The 19149-nt window shown below is 39.0% G+C and overlaps 2 long non-coding RNA genes across 2 annotated transcripts; one reads left to right on the top strand and one right to left on the bottom strand.

Annotated features, from left to right (window-relative positions):
- Positions 1–12696: 12696 nt before the first annotated feature.
- Positions 12697–13366, top strand: LOC145125280 (uncharacterized). Its single transcript, XR_013715909.1, has 3 exons — positions 12697–12731; positions 12864–12986; positions 13333–13366. It is a non-coding gene; the product is annotated as an uncharacterized LOC145125280 (long non-coding RNA).
- LOC145125284 (uncharacterized) lies at positions 13266–14266 on the bottom strand. Its single transcript, XR_013715913.1, has 3 exons — positions 14251–14266; positions 14121–14176; positions 13266–13350 (listed from the first exon to the last, which is right to left on the bottom strand). It is a non-coding gene; the product is annotated as an uncharacterized LOC145125284 (long non-coding RNA).
- Positions 14267–19149: the final 4883 nt, after the last annotated feature.

Genomic DNA, 19149 nt, shown 5'->3' with positions numbered 1-19149 from the left:
TTAAAAAAATATGTTCGATTTGAATTAACTAAAAAACAATCATAATTTTTAAAATTAAAAAATCAATTATCCCTTGAAATCCGATAATTTCCATTTTTAAATATAATTTAATTTAGGAAAAATGCTTGGACCACAAAGGATCCTTACATCCACACAATAGTTACAATCCACATTATAACCTAACTCTATATATATATATATATATATATATATATATATATATATATATATATATATATATATATATATATATATATATATATATATATATATATATATATATAAAGGTTCAAATGAGAACCACTAAAGTTTAAGAACCCTAAGAACCACCTATTTTTAGCTATTTTGTTTATTTTTAAAAGTTTGATAAATAACAAAACACAACAAGGTTATAATGGTCTTTTAAAAAACTTATTCTTAAAATCATATCTGATATAGATGCGTTACTTTTATAGTTGTTCAAGAGAAAAAGTAATTCTCTCATCTTCTTCAATAACCTCTGAAGAACACCACCGCCGAAGGCGGCCCCACTGCCGCCACCATCGCCAACGGTGACTCCACAACCATTACTTCCCTTCCTCTGTCACAGCCTCTGATTACCTACGAAAACACCTACATATGTCGCTGGAACTTCAACTCTGGAACCACCACCTTTAGATCAAGATCTACTGCCACTTCTTCTCCTCCGCCACTAATCCGATGAACTGTTACCACTGAAGAAGCCAAACAACCACCAACAATACCGACCTCCTTTAGTTCCACTTTCTCTCTCTAAATGGAAAAAATTGTATTAGATCTGGAGAGCAACTACTATCGTCGGCGTTAAACCACCGTTAGCACCTCCGATGTCAAACTACCACTTGAACATCTCAAATCAGTTCATTTTTTGTGCTTCGTGCTTATGATTTTAGATCTAATTTCTTCTGGTTTTGTCTTCTTCATGTCTTAGATCTGCGAAATTTGTTTGTTATTTTCATACCTAGATCTAGATCTATGCGATCTCCGGCAAACAACCACCTTCGTTTGTCGTGTCCGGTGGTATGTTGATATATTCGTGAATATGTTGACTTTCCTTGGCGCTTTTTGCTCAGATCTGGTTAAATATGAGAGTCTGATGGTTTTCTCTTGTTTCTGATAGTGTTCCTAATCTAGATCTTGTAACATCCCGAAATTCAGGTACAACTGCTTAACCCTTCTTTTTATTCAAAGTGTCAAGTTTAGCCCGTAAGAGAATTGGTAGCAAATGAGTACGATGGGCGTACTCAAGAGTACGCTGCGCGTACTCATGCGCTTATTTTGGACGCGGACTCGCCTGAGTACGCTGGGCGTAATGTGTCCAGGTGCAAACCCTAATTTCAGACTTGTGCCCTATATATTGGATGCTAAGGCTCATTTCTCAGCCTCCCTAGCAGTGAGTAAAACCCTAAGAGAGAACTTCCCATCGTCCTTAGTGAGTATGTGTGATTTTGGAGCTAAAAGTGCCTTGGGGTGTTAGTGAAGAAGAAGGAGAGGAGCTTGTGGAGGCTAGAGCTTGAAGTGCAAGTTTGGATCTGAGATCTACAGAGGAAGGAGCTGCTTTTAGAGGTATAAAGTTCAAAGCTTTCCTCTTCTTTTGGTTTGTTGTTGCATGGGCCATTTCTAGGGTTAAAAGTCCCAAAGGTGGAGACTTTATGAGTGTAAGGTGCTCCATGGTCCAAGATCTGTCCCCTTTCAGTGATATTTATGTTTTAGATCCATAAAGTTTCTATCTTGGTCGTTGATATGAGGACATGCTAGAGTTTTGAGCTTTCTAGGGCTAGAAGTGGTATATTTTGGGTGTTAGTGACTTGTTCAGCCATGCAAAGGCTTAAAGTTATCGACTTTATGGATTAAGAGGCTTAGAAACGGTCAGATCTAAAAGTTCGACGAGAGTCTTAACTGATTAAGACCTCAAGAGCTAAGGGACTGAAACTGAGAGTTACGCGGGGCGTAATCTCAGTACGCGCAGCGTAAGGGGTCGCGCACCCCGTTTCTGTGAGGACGCCGGGTACGCCCAGCGTACGTGTTTGGTACGCGCAGCGTAACCCGGAGGGTTGACTTTTGTTGACTTTTAGGGTTTGGTCAACTTTAGGGCCTTTGAGCCATGGGAGGGGTAAAATGGTCTTTTACCCTTCTGAGAGTACTAAGAGGAGGAATAGTCTAGCCTTGAGAGATGTATTGATTTAGAGTGTATATTTCATATGATTAGGCGGGGGCTAGACCAGATTTTACAGAGTTCGAGCTTTACCGAGTTACCCGAGGTGAGTCTTCTCACTATACTTTACCTTGAGTAGGTAACCAGAGTTATGTGACAGAGTATCTTGTATGTTATGTATGTTATATGTTGCACTGCTATATTTCTATGTGATTTATGTTGTGCATGTTCTGAGTTTATAGAGTTAGGACCGGAAGGTCTACAGAGTTAGGACCCGAGGGTCCACAGAGTTAGGACCAGAGGGTCCACAGAGTTAGGACCAGAGGGTCCACAGAGTTAGGGCAAGAGGGCCCACAGAGTTATAGCCTCGAGTGGCTAATATGTGTTAGAGTGGTATTTTGGGGAACTCACTAAGCTTCGTGCTTACAGTGTTATGTGATATGTGTTGCAGGTTTTTCTCAGGATCACAGGACGGCACCGGCTCGATTGTACACACCAGAGAAAGAGTTATGTTTTGAGGATCCTGGAGTATTATTTAATTGAATATGGAGTTATGTTTGTAACTTAAAGAGCAAATGAGATTTTAATAGAAGGTGACATGAGAATTTATATGAGTTTAAATGAAATTTTTAGTTTGAAAAATCTCGGTGTTACAAGTTGGTATCAGAGCCTTGGTTTGAGGGATTCGGATGCGCCTTCGGGTAAATCTGGACTCAAACTGAGGATTTGAGAAAAAATTTCGAAGAAATGATTTTTCTAAAGTGAATAAGAGTTTCAAAGAGAAAACGAGAAAGATCAGTGTGTACAATCAGCCAGAGCCCGAACGGTGATTTTCCAAAATACCCTTACTTTGTGTTATGAAATGTTTATGAGATATTATGTATGCTAGAGATAGGCTAGGTATTTCATATTTTAGGACTAGAGTGGCCTGATTTGTGATGCCTTAGCCTAGGATTGTGGTTATCCGAGTTGTGCTTTCGAGTATATGTTGAGTAAGAGTATCCAGCAGGAATCCCAAGTAGAGAGGGATTCGAGTAGAGGAGTAATCTAGGAGAGATGCCTAGATGATTATTGTGGAGCTTATCGAGAGAATAGTTAGAACCCGTGAGGGGTAGAGTTGCAGAGTTCGGTGATATCTATGAGAATGAGCAGATCAAGTGGAGTTATCACCTAGAGTGAGTTCTATGTATTAGTCGATGCCCGAATGCTGCTTGCTTTGTGCTTTGTGGGACCCTCGATGATGGGAGCCAGCTACTGAGTGAATATGACGATATTCAGGAGGTAGATGGCTGGCATCATTAGGAGTTCTTCAGCAGCTGATGGCGGAGAAGAGTGGGAATCTAGGAAGAGCCTAGGGAGAAACCTTAGTCAGATGAGTGCGCTGGCAGGGTAGAGTATTTCGCTGAGGAGCGAGCACGTGCGACGGAATTGGTGAACGATAAGGTTGAGTAGCTACTTAGGAACTCTAGGATGGTCCGTGTGGAAAGTATGGGTAGATGTGGCAGGTAGTATGGGCCCGTACTACCGAAATCAGAGGACCCATACTCGATACAAGGAGTATTCTGAAGGTTCTAAGTAGCAGATTGAGGAGTGATGTTATGGTTCGAGTACCATACATCGGAGCAGATTGAGGAGTGATGTTATGGTTCGATTACCATACATCGGAGCAGATTGAGGAGTGATGTTATGGTTCGAGTACCATACATCGGAGCAGATTGAGGAGTGATGTTATGGTTCGATTACCATACATCGGAGCAGATTGAGGAGTGATGTTATGGTTCGAGTACCATACATCGGAGCAGATTGAGGAGTGATGTTATGGTTCGAGTACCATACATCGGAGCAGATTGAGGAGTGATGTTATGGTTCGATTACCATACATCGGAGCAGATTGAGGAGTGATGTTATGGTTCGATTACCATACATCGGTGCAGATTGAGGAGTGATGTTATGGTTCCAGTACCATACATCGGAGCAGATTGAGGAGTGATGTTATGGTTCGATTACCATACATCGGAGCAGATTGAGGAGTAATGTTATGGTTCGAGTACCATACATCGGAGCAGATTGAGGAGTGATGTTATGGTTCGATTACCATACATCGGAGCAGATTGAGGAGTGATGTCATGGTTCGAGTACTATGATTGATGGCAGATTGAGAGATGATGTCATGGTTCGAGTACCATGATTGGCGACAGATCGAGAGGTGATGTCATGGTTCGAGTACCATGATTGATAACAGATCGAGAGGTGATGTCATGGTTCGAGTACCATGATTGGTAACAGATCAAGAGGTGATGTCATGGATCGAGTACCATGATTGGTGGCAGATCGAGAGGTGATTTCGTGGTTCGAGTACCATGATTTGAGGCGGGTTGAGCAGAGAGGACATGGTTCGAGTACCATGAAATGTGGCGGTCAGTGCTTCTGGCCTTGCCGGTTATTCCGCAGCGATTATCTAGACCAAGGTCGGATGTGAATGAGTATGGGCCCAGAAGGCTAGGGAGAACGAGTTTTAGTGGAGCATCCCTTGATAGGGAAACCGAGTTAGCTCCAAGGGATTGTTGGTGATATGCCAGTGGAGTCGCAAGACTCAGAGATGAGTAGGGACGATGCGATATGGAGGGGTACGGTCTGAGCTGGAGAGCCGGAAGATAGTATATATGTCACTTTCCGTGACCTGAGTGGTGCCATTTCTGTTTTTGTGGGAGACGTAAGGGGTATTGAGATTTCGGTTTCTGAGTTGGGGTGAACCCTGTGGAATCACACTGATGGTGACTTTTCAATCAGAGTATCCGGCAGCGGGTCTGTCGCAATGGAATGGTATAGCTTGAGCAGGCTGACAGTCGAGACTGAAACGGTCAAGGATCAGGATACACCATATTTGAGTATAATAGGGCAGGTGTTAGCTGCAGTGTTGGGTGATCAAGAGGGGTATATCAGGGCAGTGACTCCTATTGTTCTTGAGAGGTATAAGGAGTGGAAATGTGGTTTCTGCTCTTATGATAAGGGGCATGTTGGAACGTTGGGCAAGGAGTCAAGGATGAGGAGTATGATGGTTCATTATTTCCAGATCCAGGGTTAGTGATAACGCTGGACTGTTGGGAGGTCCGGTGAGGGTATAGTGTGAGATCCCGAATGACTAGAGGCAGTCACGATGGTAAGTTCTGAAGGTTGCATATGAGATCCTGGTATTTGGAGTTGTTTAATCCTTGTCAGAGAGATCATCAAGCGTTGCGTAGCACCTTGCAGAATTAGGTGAAATGTTACTAGTGGAGACAGTCTGTGGGATAGAGTGTTGGTGCACTAATTGGTGATGGTTCGAACCCTAAGCGGTGAAGAACCGAGTATCTTATTCGAGAAATCCGCACCTGCTGCTAGAGTTACTGAGGTTCGGCCAGCGAATGTCGAGGCACCGAAGGCTCGCGGGAGAGCCTTCCAGTTGACAGCGGAGGAGGTCCGTGCATCGCCCGATGTTGGGACTGGTACTTTTCTGTGGGTTATGTACCTGCTTAGGTGATATTTGACTCGGGAGCGAGTCGATCATTTGTGTCAATAGTGTTTGGTCGACACATCAGTAGCCGACGAGAGGCGTTGAGTCGACCTCTACGAGTTTCCATAGCTGACGAGCGAGCGAAGTATGCTACGGAGGTGATTCGGGGATGTATACTCGAGATCTTCGGTGTTGAGTTCCCGATAGATCTGGTCCTGATAGCGATGGTGGACGTATGAGTTATGAGGGGCATGGATTGGTTGAGCCGATTAGGGGCTGTCATAGACTGCGAGCGACAGTGGGTGACGATACGAGACCCCAGTGGGGGAGTACTTACGGAGTACGGCAAGGGTACCCAATGTGGATCGGCGTTTTGTTCAGCCGCCAGAGCGAGACAGAGATTGCAGCAAGGCTGCAGCGGGTATGTGACCTATGTGATGGACACACAAGAGGCCGCTGGGAGGCCAAATTCGATGGATGACGTTCCGATAGTGCGTGAGTTCCCGGATGTTTTCCCGAGGAGTTGTCGGGTGTCCTTCCGAGAGGCAAGTAGAGTTCCGCATCGAGTTGGTTCCGGGGGCAGCGCCTATCGCCAAGGCGCCTTATCACCTTGCGCCGCCAGAGACGCAGTAGTTATCCTTGCAGCTTCAGGAGCTGCTGGGGAAGGGTGTTGTGATGCTACGGGGAGCCGTAGTACTCACCAGTCAGAGAGAGAGTGTTGTGATGCTACGGGGAGCCGTAGTACTCACCCGTCAGAGAGAGAGTGTTGTGATACTACGGGAAGCCGTAATACTCAGAGGTTGTTGTGATGCTACGGGGAGCCGTAGTACTCACCAGTCAGAGAGAGAGTGTTGTGATGCTACGGGGAGCCGTAGTACTCACCCGTCAGAGAGAGAGTGTTGTGATACTACGGGAAGCCGTAATACTCAGAGGTTGTTGTGATGCTACGGGGAGCTGTAGTACTCACCAGTCAGAGAGAGAGTGTTGTGATACTACGGGAAGCCGTAGTACTCAGAGGTTGTTGTGATGCTATGGGGAGCCGTAGTACTCACTAGTCAGAGAGAGGGTGTTGTGATGCTACGGGGAGCCGTAGTACTCACCAGTCAGAGAGAGGGCGTTGTGATGCTATGGGGAGCCGTAGTACTCACTAGTCAGAACAGGGCATTGTGATGCTACGGGGAGCCGTAGTACTCACTAGTCAGTGGGAGGTTGTGGTGATGTTATGGGGAGCCGTAATACGCACTAGTTAGCGAGAAGTTGTTATGAGGAAGCCTTCTTGATCAAAGTATGAGAACCGGAGGGTTTTAGGCTTGAAAAGCCCTACGCATGAGTTTTAGGAGCCTGGTGGTCGGACCAGGGGTGAGACCGGGGTCTCCTCAATGATTGGGAATCATTATATTCTGAGTAAGTGTGGACATCCAATCCGAAGGGATTGGATAAGTGAAGTACGCATGGGCTGCGGGTCACAAGCTATGAGTTGAATGGGTCATTGGAACGAGCGATTCCAACTACGGGTCGGACTAAGCTCTTGAGTTGAGTTGAGTCCTGGTGGTGTGTTGAATAGACCGGACCGGAGGGTCCAACGATATAGACCGGACTGAAGGGTCCAACGATGAGCATTAGATGATAGTGGTCGGGGTTGAGTCAATCTCCAGTTGGGACACGTATTTACCCTTGGCTGAGTTTTCCTATAACAACAGCCATCATCCGAGCATTGGTATGCCACCCTTTGAGCTGTTGTATGGGAGGAGGTGTCGGACTCCCATTTGCTGGGGTGAGGTCGGGCAGCGTGTGATGGTTAGTACAGAGATAGTACTTCAGACGACTGAGCATATTCAGCAGGTCAGACTGAGGTTGTTGACCGCTCAGAGTCGCCAGAAGAGTTATGCGGACAGGCGTCGCTCGGAGCTCGAGTTTCAAGTTGGTGATTTAGTACTCCTGAAGGTATCTCCTTGGAAGGGAGTGATCCGATTCAGGAAGAGGGGTAAGTTGGGGCCTCGGTATATTGGTCCGTTTAGGGTGATTACAAGAGTAGGCAGGGTAGCATATCGATTGGAGCTACCTGCGGAGCTGAGCCGGATTCACGATACCTTCCACGTATCCCAGTTGAGGAAGTGTATAGCCGACGAGTCGGCAGTGGTACCACTGGAGGATATTCAGGTGGATGCGAGCCTGAATTATGCCGAAAGGCCAGTCGCGATTACGGATCGGAAGATCAAGGTTCTGAGGAACAAGGAGGTGCCTCTGGTTCAGATCCAGTGGCAACATCGGAGAGGGTCCGAGCTGACTTGGGAGCTAGAGTCAGAGGTGCGAGAGCAGCACCCGGAGTTGTTTACAGCATGAGACTTCGAGGGCGAAGTCTGGTTCTAGTGGGGGAGAATTGTAACATCCCGAAATTCAGGTACAACTGCTTAACCCTTCTTTTTATTCAAAGTGTCAAGTTTAGCCCGTAAGAGAATTGGTAGCAAATGAGTACGATGGGCGTACTCAAGAGTACGTTGCGCGTACTCATGCGCTTATTTTGGACGCGGACTCGCCTGAGTACGCTGGGCGTACCCAGGGTTACGCTGGGCGTAATGTGTCCAGGTGCAAACCCTAATTTCAGACTTGTGCCCTATATATTGGATGCTAAGGCTCATTTCTCAGCCTCCCTAGCAGTGAGTAAAACCCTAAGAGAGAACTTCTCATCGTCCTTAGTGAGTATGTGTGATTTTGGAGCTAAAAGTGCCTTGGGGTGTTAGTGAAGAAGAAGGAGAGGAGCTTGTGGAGGCTAGAGCTTGAAGTGCAAGTTTGGATCTGAGATCTACAGAGGAAGGAGCTGCTTTTAGAGGTATAAAGTTCAAAGCTTTCCTCTTCTTTTGGTTTGTTGTTGCATGGGCCATTTCTAGGGTTAAAAATCCCAAAGGTGGAGACTTTATGAGTGTAAGGTGCTCCATGGTCCAAGATCTGTCCCCTTTCAGTGATATTTATGTTTTAGATCCATAAAGTTTCTATCTTGGTCGTTGATATGAGGACATGCTAGAGTTTTGAGCTTTCTAGGGCTAGAAGTGGTATATTTTGGGTGTTAGTGACTTGTTCAGCCATGCAAAGGCTTAAAGTTATCGACTTTATGGATTAAGAGGCTTAGAAACGGTCAGATCTAAAAGTTGGACGAGAGTCTTAACTGATTAAGACCTCAAGAGCTAAGGGACTGAAACTGAGAGTTACGCGGGGCGTAATCTCAGTACGCGCAGCGTAAGGGGTCGCGCACCCCGTTTCTGTGAGGACGCGGGGTACGCCCAGCGTACGTGTTTGGTACGCGCAGCGTAACCCGGAGGGTTGACTTTTGTTGACTTTTAGGGTTTGGTCAACTTTAGGGCCTTTGAGCCATGGGAGGGGTAAAATGGTCTTTTACCCTTCTGAGAGTACTAAGAGGAGGAATAGTCTAGCCTTGAGAGATGTATTGATTTAGAGTGTATATTTCATATGATTAGGCGGGGGCTAGACCAGATTTTACAGAGTTCGAGCTTTACCGAGTTACCCGAGGTGAGTCTTCTCACTATACTTTACCTTGAGTAGGTAACCAGAGTTATGTGACAGAGTATCTTGTATGTTATGTATGTTATATGTTGCACTGCTATATTTCTATGTGATTTATGTTGTGCATGTTCTGAGTTTATAGAGTTAGGACCGGAAGGTCTACAGAGTTAGGACCCGAGGGTCCACAGAGTTAGGACCAGAGGGTCCACAGAGTTAGGGCAAGAGGGCCCACAGAGTTATAGCCTCGAGTGGCTAATATGTGTTAGAGTGGTATTTTGGGGAACTCACTAAGCTTCGTGCTTACAGTGTTATGTGATATGTGTTGCAGGTTTTTCTCAGGATCACAGGACGGCACCAGCTCGATTGTACACACCAGAGAAAGAGTTATGTTTTGAGGATCCTGGAGTATTATTTAATTGAATATGGAGTTATGTTTGTAACTTAAAGAGCAAATGAGATTTTAATAGAAGGTGACATGAGAATTTATATGAGTTTAAATGAAATTTTTAGTTTGAAAAATCTCGGTGTTACAGATCTGTTCAGATTAGATCTCATTGAATCCGAGTTTTAACAACTACAATCTCTTGTCTCAAGTCTTAGTTTTGTGGTTTATATCTGTCTTTGGTGTTTCCTTGCGAGATTGACAAGCTTCATGTGCTTTTTTGTTCTAGATTTGAAGGATATCACAAGTACACTCATTTTATTACTTTTGTTCACATATTTTTAGTATTTTCACTCATTCTTGTTCTTCCATAGCTTGTGAAAATGAGTTTTTTGTTGTTATTGAGTAAATTCTTCCTCGATTTTTCTCTGATGTGTTGGTTTACTTCATATCTTCGTTGGTGTGCTTTAAATCTATATCAAATATGTTAGTTTACTCATAATTTGTTAAGTTTTAATGTGGAGGTCTTGAAGTTTTAAGCTGTGAATACATTATTTTTTTTCACACATCGATGTGGATATCTTTTGGATCTTAAATTTCAACTATAATGAATTTTGTGATTAAACTTTGAATGGACAGTAGTAAGTTGTGCATAAACAATATTAAGTTGTGAATCGACTGAATTAAGTTGTGAAACTTGTATGGATTTTGTGTTAAAATATTATGATATCTATTAAGCTATGATTTTTGTGTTTTAAAATGTGAATTGACTGTATTAAGTTGTGATTTTCTTGTTTAAACAATAAATTGACTATATCAAGATGTGATTTTTTTATATTAAACTATGAATTTATTGTATTAAGCTGTGAATTTTATGTATTAAACTGTAAATTGACTGTATTAAGAGTTATAAGTTGATAATATGGTTGTGAATGCATATTTTTGTGTATTAAACTATGATTTTATTGTATTAAGTTGTAAATTTTATGTATTAAGCTGTGATTTTTTGTGGTCTAAACTATGAATTGACAGCAATAAGTTGTGGATTTTATGTTTAAACTGTGAATTGACTATAGTAAGTTGTAAACTTTGTGTATTAAACTGTGAATTGACTGGTATTAAGCTGTGATTTTTTTATAAATTTTTTGTTTGCTTTTAAAATATAAGATGAAAGAACCATTATAGACATATATGATTTTATATAATTTTGAATAAAGTATGCAAAATTTAAATTGTGAATATTTATGTAAATAAACTTTAAAAGAAACACTAGTCTATATATCTCAATGTATAAATATAACTTTTAAATTGAGAATATGGTTGTGAATGTAGAATTTTTGTGCATTAAATTGTGAATTTATTATATTAAGCTGTGAATATTGTGTACTGAATTGTGAATTGACTGTATTAAGCTATGAATTTTTAATGAACATTGTGTTAATCTATGAATATTTATGTATAAATTTTTATATTAGTTTTCTTATGAATATTTTTTGTTTTATATATATTTAAGAATATATTAGTTTTTATAATTATTTTGCACTAAACACCGAATAAGTAAATTAATTAGTTTATTAAATTGTGAATATAGTATTTAAGTTGTCAATTAATGATTTTATATGCAGATCTAATTTGGAAGGAATGATGATTATTATGGTAGCACAAGTGGGTGGCGGTTGCGTATAGTATTAGTTGGTGGTGGTAGAGTTTGGGTTTGAGTTTCCAAATATGTAAATTAGTGAATAATGGATTGTATTATGCTGTGATATTTATGTATTAAACTAAAATTGGACTCTATTAAGTTGTATATTTTATATAAATTTTGTGTTAAAATATCAATAAGTGTATGCATGAAAATAATAAACTATGTATTAGGGAATTAATATGTTTATTAAACTGTCAATATGGTATTTTAAACTGTGAATATGTCTTATAACGATATATATTTTTTATACAAATCTACCATTTAGAAAATAGAAATTTGAATTTGTCAAGACATAATTCTATTTTTTTTATTAAAAATTATATATTTGGCTGCAAAATGAAATGATATGTGTTAAAAAAGTGTTCTTAAAGAAATGATACTACAACGTTTGTTCAATTAAGCTGTGAATACGACCAGAAAAATGTCACTGAAATTTGTGTTAGTCCGATGACGGTCCGACGGTGGTCCGACGACAAGTGGCAACTACTTGGAAACTAAGGAAAAAATATGCTTAATATAATATTAATGTCTGATTTATTAAAATTACCTTTAATGAAAAAAATTAAAAAGTGGTTCTTAGAGTTCTTAACCTTTTTTGGTTCTCATTTGAACCACACCCTATATATATATATATATATATATATATATATATATATATATATATATATATATATATATATATATATATATATATATATATATATAGAGAGAGAGAGAGAGAGAGAGGGGGGGGGGGGAATGATCATTTGAGAACCTATAGTTTCCCGAGAACCCAAAAACTAAAAGTGGAACGTTAGATCAAAACTTTTAATGGCCTAGGTCAAAAATGGCATAGATGTAAATATGATCAACTTTAATGGTATATTAGGATTTTAGAAAATTATCATGAAAGGCAAATCGGGTATATGAAAATTTTATCCCAAAAATCATTTAAAACACTCTTTCTCTCTCTTCTTCTCTCACTACACAAACCCTAGATCGACTCCAATCTTCTTCACCTACGATCAACGAGTGCCTCCTCCCTCCTCCATCAATCGCCTCCCTCTTCCCTTCGTCGGCCGCCTCTACCTCTCCCCGACGGCTTTTTTCTCAATGTCTCATGTCAACTTACAACATCACATATCTATCGTCTACTCTCATGTCGACTCCTTCCCCGCTCGCCACTGTATGCCGACGCAATCCCTGTGAAGCGACAGGACGGAGTCCTTCGACCGGACAGGACTTCAAATGATTCATCTTCTTCCTCCATATCCCCTCTTTCATCTCCTTCTTTCAACGTCTATGTCGATCTATACAGAAAATGCCGCCAGCTTGCCAAAGTTCAGGTGCTCGATTGAAGATTAGCTTGCTACATGTTATATAAATCCAACATTACTCTTTTCAATATGATTCTCTGTTTTCAATTTTTCAATATGATTCTCGATTGAAGATCACAATACGGCGGAGCTCCGTTTTCTTAGTATGTCGTCTTCGTGGTCCTTTTTTATATCTATTGAAGGTATTCATTTCTTTTGTTTGATTAATATTTATTTAATTTGTAATTCTTCTAAATCATGTATATGATTTGTATCTTTGATACGCAGTATCGTAGAGATGGCAAAAGAAGATGCAATTGGTGGAGAAGGAACCTCCAATGGGATAGTTACTGATGTACCTGCCACAGTCCAAGAAGTGAGCGAACAAGTTGATGAATTGACATTAGCAGATTCTTCAGGTAATTAAATTTTATTTCTATATTGTTGTTTGTCACGTAGATTCCATGTTTAGAGTTTTTGATGCCGAGTATTTCTCCATCACCAAATTGATGCCTCTATGAAAAATGGAGTCTACCTCAATTTAGACGAGAAAGAATTACTTATCGAATTGAAATTGACATGATTGAATTGGTTTGATCTGAAAACATCCCAAATGTCTTATATAACAGAATAATATTGTGATTTAAACAAATTTTGGATTATAGAATAGTAATGAACACATGAACAAGTCCTATATTCGATTTCACATTCATTTTGTTGTAACATGTCTTGTGTCTTCCTAATCACTGAACTTGCATAATTCAGAAACTGGTGTACAAGAAGCTGCAAAAAAAAAGAAGGACAAAAGCAAGTAAGACTTATCATAATAATATCTATATGTGAACCAAGTTTTACAATGCCATCAAATTCTTCAGTATTCTTAATTATTATAATCTGTTATCTCAGGAAGAAGAAAGAGACAAAGGAGCAAACCGATCCTCCTACTATTCTAATTGCAGAACTTTTCCCTTAGGGAAACTTTCCAGAGGGTGAAATACAACAATATGAGGATGAGTAAGTGCCCATTATATACATATGTATGCATATTTGTATGTATGTATGTATGTATGTAGACACTGACTTTGTTGCTTACTCAGCAACTTATGGAGGGCTACATCTGAGGAGAAGATGGATTTTGAGAGATTAGAAAAGCCCATGTATGACTCAGTTCGACAAGCAGCAAAAGTTCATCGACAGGTTTTATATTTGCTACAAATGTTTTGATTTGAGTTATATTTTGACTTTGAGAGTATGTAATATTTATTACTACTTGTGTTCTTAATAATATATGGCCATTTTTTCATCTGTTTACAGTTTAGGAAATATGTTCGGAGCATTATAAAACCTGGAATGTTGATGGTTGATATCTGTGAAACCTTGGAGAATACTGTTCGTAACTTGATACACGAAAATGGTCTACAAGCTGGTATTGCTTTCCCTACGGGGTGCTCATTGAACTGGTAAATTATTTTATATTTCTTTCATCATTTTCTTTTTATTTTTTTATTACTTTCCAATAGTAAACATATTTTACCATATCATGGTTAAATTACCTTTTCCTGCTTTGGCTCCAAGATTAGTCACCTCAACCTCCAACCCTAGCCATCCCCTGTAACAATACCAAATGACATTTTCGAGGATTATTCACAAATAATTACTATAAGTTGTGAAATTTCAACATACCTTGCGAGGAACTTCAAAGATAACAAGTTCATCCCATGTGGCATTGCCAAGATCATTAGCTATGGAAATCAATTGTTGTACGCATCTGGTCCTTGCACTCTGAGGCAATTGTCATTTTTACCAATATAGTTTCAATATAAATTTTATCATGTTTCTTGTTATTTATATATTTAATCCAATTTTGTAGTTAATTGTTGGTTTGGTTGAAAATTATGCAGGATCCTAGAGCACTATACAAGTTAATTTTGTTAGATGAGAGTAGCAGTGGACGACTTTCTACTAAAAGCCAACTTACGGTGAGTCATGTTGTATTCTCTTGGATTCTAATATCTTATTTAAAATTGGTTTATAACTTTGAAAGTAGATTTGAATCTTTGATCTCTATTTTCTTTCTTAATACAACTCATGGGCGGTTTTCTTTTTTACTTAATGGGCTTAATGAGTTCAACAGTTAAATCTGGACAACTATGGTTGTTCTTTTTTACTTAGCTAAATTTATATAAAGTTCAACGTTGTAATTACATGTGATTCACATGTAAATCACATATGAATTACATGTGATTCACATGTAAATCACATGTAATTCACATATGAATTACATGTGATTCACATGTAAATCACATGTAATTCACATCTGAGTCACATGTAATTCACATGTAAATCATATGTAATTAACATATGAATTACATGTGATTCAAATATGAATCACATGTAATTCACATGTAAATCACATGTAATTCACATATGAATTACATGTGATTCACATGTAATTCACATATGTATTACATGTAATTCACATATGAATTACATGTAATTCACATATGAATTACATGTAATTCACATATGAATTACATGCGATTCACATGTAAATCACATATAATTCACATATGAATTACATGTGATTCATATGTAAATCACATATGAATTACATGTGATTCACATGTAATTCACATATAAATTTCATGTGATTCACATGTAAATCACATGTAATTCACATATTGTGACATCCCCATTTTCACGGCCAGAAAAGACCGATTTGTTTATGCTTTATTTTGAAAATCAGAGTAACATTTTAAAGAAAAGAGTTGCGGAATTTGTTCCCAGAAAAACATGATAAATACGTTATCAAAGCATCTCCGAAGAAATGTATTTTATTCATTTTAAAACATTGAGATGTCATCGTCAATATAGAAACATAACCATAAACAGAACTTACATTCATTATCACTAGTGATTTATGTCTCCTTAATCTCTCAGTGTAATGTAACTTCATATCGACACCTGTGATACAAATAAAATGAGTGGGTCAGGTTGGGAAACCTAGTGAGTACAGAGGGTTTTCAACCCACAATAATATAATTATTATGTTTAATCATCAAAAAATTAACCCAATTACCCATCCTCGTTATCTTCGTTATTCTTAAGGGCCTACCCTAAGAATCATCTATCTTGCATTCGTTCATTCCAAAGTCCATTACTTCCAGGGTTCATATGACAGGCACTAAGTCCATAGCTGTCAATACTCGTTCGTAAAGCACTAAATCCATAGCTGCTAATCTTCATTTATCAGGCACTAAGTCCATAGCTACCAGCGTTTATCTTACAGGTACTAAGTCCATAGCTACCAACGTTTCTCTAACAGGTACTAAGTCCATAGCTACCAGTGTTTATCTAATAGGAACTAAGTCCATAGCTACCGATGTTATTTATTAGGCACTAAGTTTATAGTTTCCAATGTTTACTCATACCATCTTTCATCTCTCCTCATTCATCTACCCATGTTTTACCCAACATATTCATAGATATAAAATACATACACAGTTTAAATCATTTTAAACATGTATAAAATCGTTCATCCAGCATAGAAATCAAGTATTCAAATAATATGCACACATAGCACGTAATTTATAAAAAAATCCTTCATATCTATGTGTAAGATGAAAGTAACTATGCACTCACTTGTTAAAGTGATGATTCCAAACTCGGACAGCGCTTCGCTTCTTAACAATATAATTTCATTTGATGAAACCTAGTATTATTACCACTAGATTTTAGTCTAATATTTATTGTGACTATTTATTAGTCTAGATTCGTCATTAACTCAGAGTCTACTTCATGATCTATCAAGTAAGGATCAGCCAGGCAGCACTGTTGGGAGGCAGGACCATTTCGGCATATAGCTTTTCTGAAATCCAACAACCAAACTCAACGTGACCATTCTAGACACCTCTCCCGTAAGTAGTTCAATCAGTATAACGGCTTTGAATCATTGATAAATTTTATTTATAGGTTCATAATAACGATATTATAAGCTATAATTAAAGTAGGATAGCATAACTTACTTAGCTAGGAGTCGGGCTCTGCAGGGGAAGAACTTCGTCGCTGAATCTTTCTAAGAAAGATTATTGCAGCGCTTCAGTGCTCACCTTACTATACTAAAAACTATAGAAAGAGAAGTCGAATCACGAGGGACCGAAATGCTTGGGGGATAAGAAGAGAAAGACTCTTGAATCAAGATAATGGTGCAAGAAATATGAAAGCCTAGAGACTCTTATTTATAGTAATTGAATTTTCAAAAACCACCCTCTATATTTACTTAAATGACTAAACACCCCTTTATAATACTATTTTAAAAAGATTTAATGATATTTGTACTAAACTAATGTCGAAAATACTCAACATTAGTCTTATAACGACCGCATCGTCGATACATTTCTAATGATATATACATATGTGTGTGTGTGTATATATATATATATATATATATATATATATATATAGACGTATATATGATTTACGCTTTATTTTAATACGTAAATGTGTTGTTAAAAATTATAACTTGTTCATACGAACTCCAATTTTGACGTTCTTTATATCCATGCGTAGCTATCGACGAGATATACAACTTTCGTTTAGACTCCGTCCGCTAGTTTTGAATTTATATTTTTGTCCATATTTTTATAAAATTAAATAATTTTGCTAAAATCATAACTCTCTCGTACGAACTCCGTTTTTGACATTCTTTTTCTCAAAATTCCTATTTTAAGGAGTACTACGATTTTCATTTTGGTCGCATTAGCTAAAAGTCGACCATTCTATTCGTAGCTTTTTACGTCATAGATTCGTTGTGCGTGTGACAACCCGATATTTCGAGTCAATGTAATGTTCAAAAAGTCAAATATTATAAACTATTTTGAATCAATAAAAATAGCGTCAAAAATGAAGTGTTCTAAAGTCTCAATTGGGATACATAAAGTGATAGATATCGTAACAAGGTTTTCAGAAATATAAAGAACACTAAAATCCGAGTTATAACGAAGAAGTTGTGACCAATCAAAGATTCACGACAAAACCGGTAAAACACTGTTAAGTGTAAAAAGTGAAATTTCAATAAAATACTTTTTAGCCTTAGGTATCTAAACGAAAGTCGTAGATTATGTTAAACCATAAACGTACATAAAAAGAACGTCCAAATCTGACTTCGTATGAGGAACTTAAAAGAACGTCCAAATCTGACTTCGTATGAGGAAGTTATGATTTTTCTAAGTTTCGGATATAGCTGTAGACAGCTAAAAACTCGAAATAAAGATCAAACGATTTTAGTCGACACAACCTAAACGAGAATTGAAAGTCTCGACAATAGTAGTACAACGGTAAAAAGACAGATGAAAACGGACATCGGATGAGGAAGTTATGAATTTTGAACGGATTTTTCCTGTCCCGACCTATTAAAAGATATATAATTAAAAATAAAGTCAAAATTTGCCGACGAAGTCTAAATGAAGGTTGTAGAGTATATTCTCACCTACGCGTGGATATAAAGAACGTAAAAAACGGAGCTCGTATGCGAAAGTTACGCATTTTTGAAGTTTTGGGCACACACTTCGAGGCTTATCCGAAGGATTACGCCCCGCGTACTTCGGAGTACGCCCAGCGTACCCAATTCAAGGCCTCAGATCGGCCACGTCGCCCCTATGCCCTCTACTTCCGTCCCATCCGAAGACCGGCGACCGATGACGCCATCGCTAACGTACGATGGTACGCCCAGCGTACGAGGTACGCCCCACATACTTCGGAGTATGCCCAGCGTAGGAAGCCTGACAGCCCTCCTATAAATAGCATGCGAGAGTTCCGGGATTTACTTGCCTATTCCTCAATTTCTCTCCCTAATTTCATACTTCTACTATCCCGAGACTACCCCGACGCCCCGGTTCCGTATCCAAGTTCCGACGAAGGTCCGAAGCTCCGAGATTCCCGAAAAATTCACCACTTTACGGTCAAAGCGCTGACCGAAAAAATCTCGTTTTCTTCAAATCGTCACGCTTTCCAGGTGAGTTCATACCCCTACATTTTCACGTCTTTTTCATGTTTTAAGGGGGGGAAATACAAGTGAAACACGAGAAAAACTTACATACGCATCGTTACATATGGTTTCAAATACTTTACTACGTTTTGTTTATAAAGGTTAAACAATATTACTACCAACGTTACACTTTACATGCAAAGTTGGTATTACACCGAATTTTCATCACCAAATGGAACACGCTTTCGAAAAACTATAATGGGTATAGTTTACAAGTTATTCATGACACCTTTACATAAACACTGTAAAAAAAAGGAAATACTTTCATTTACAAGAAAAATGGACTTTTCATTCCGTAAATCTATTGATACTAAGTTTTGTGAGACATTTGGCTTCAACGTACTCTCAAGTACGCATTTCAAGTCCTGTATTATAAACCATAATCTCTTGGACGGAGAGCGTGATACTTGTGTATAGATCTATACGGGATTGACAATCCCGCACCTAAACTGTTAGCTACAGTTAGACCGACAGGTCTGGGGTGACAAACGTCATAACACTGCAACGCCTGAAGAACGTTGTTACAGGCAGTCTGG

The sequence above is a fragment of the Lactuca virosa genome, chromosome 7 (genome assembly GCF_052849685.1).
Source record: "Lactuca virosa cultivar CGN04683 chromosome 7, Lactuca_virosa_CGN04683_v6, whole genome shotgun sequence".
In the NCBI taxonomy this organism is placed as follows: domain Eukaryota; kingdom Viridiplantae; phylum Streptophyta; class Magnoliopsida; order Asterales; family Asteraceae; genus Lactuca; species Lactuca virosa.
This window is presented reverse-complemented; position numbering and strand designations above follow the sequence as displayed.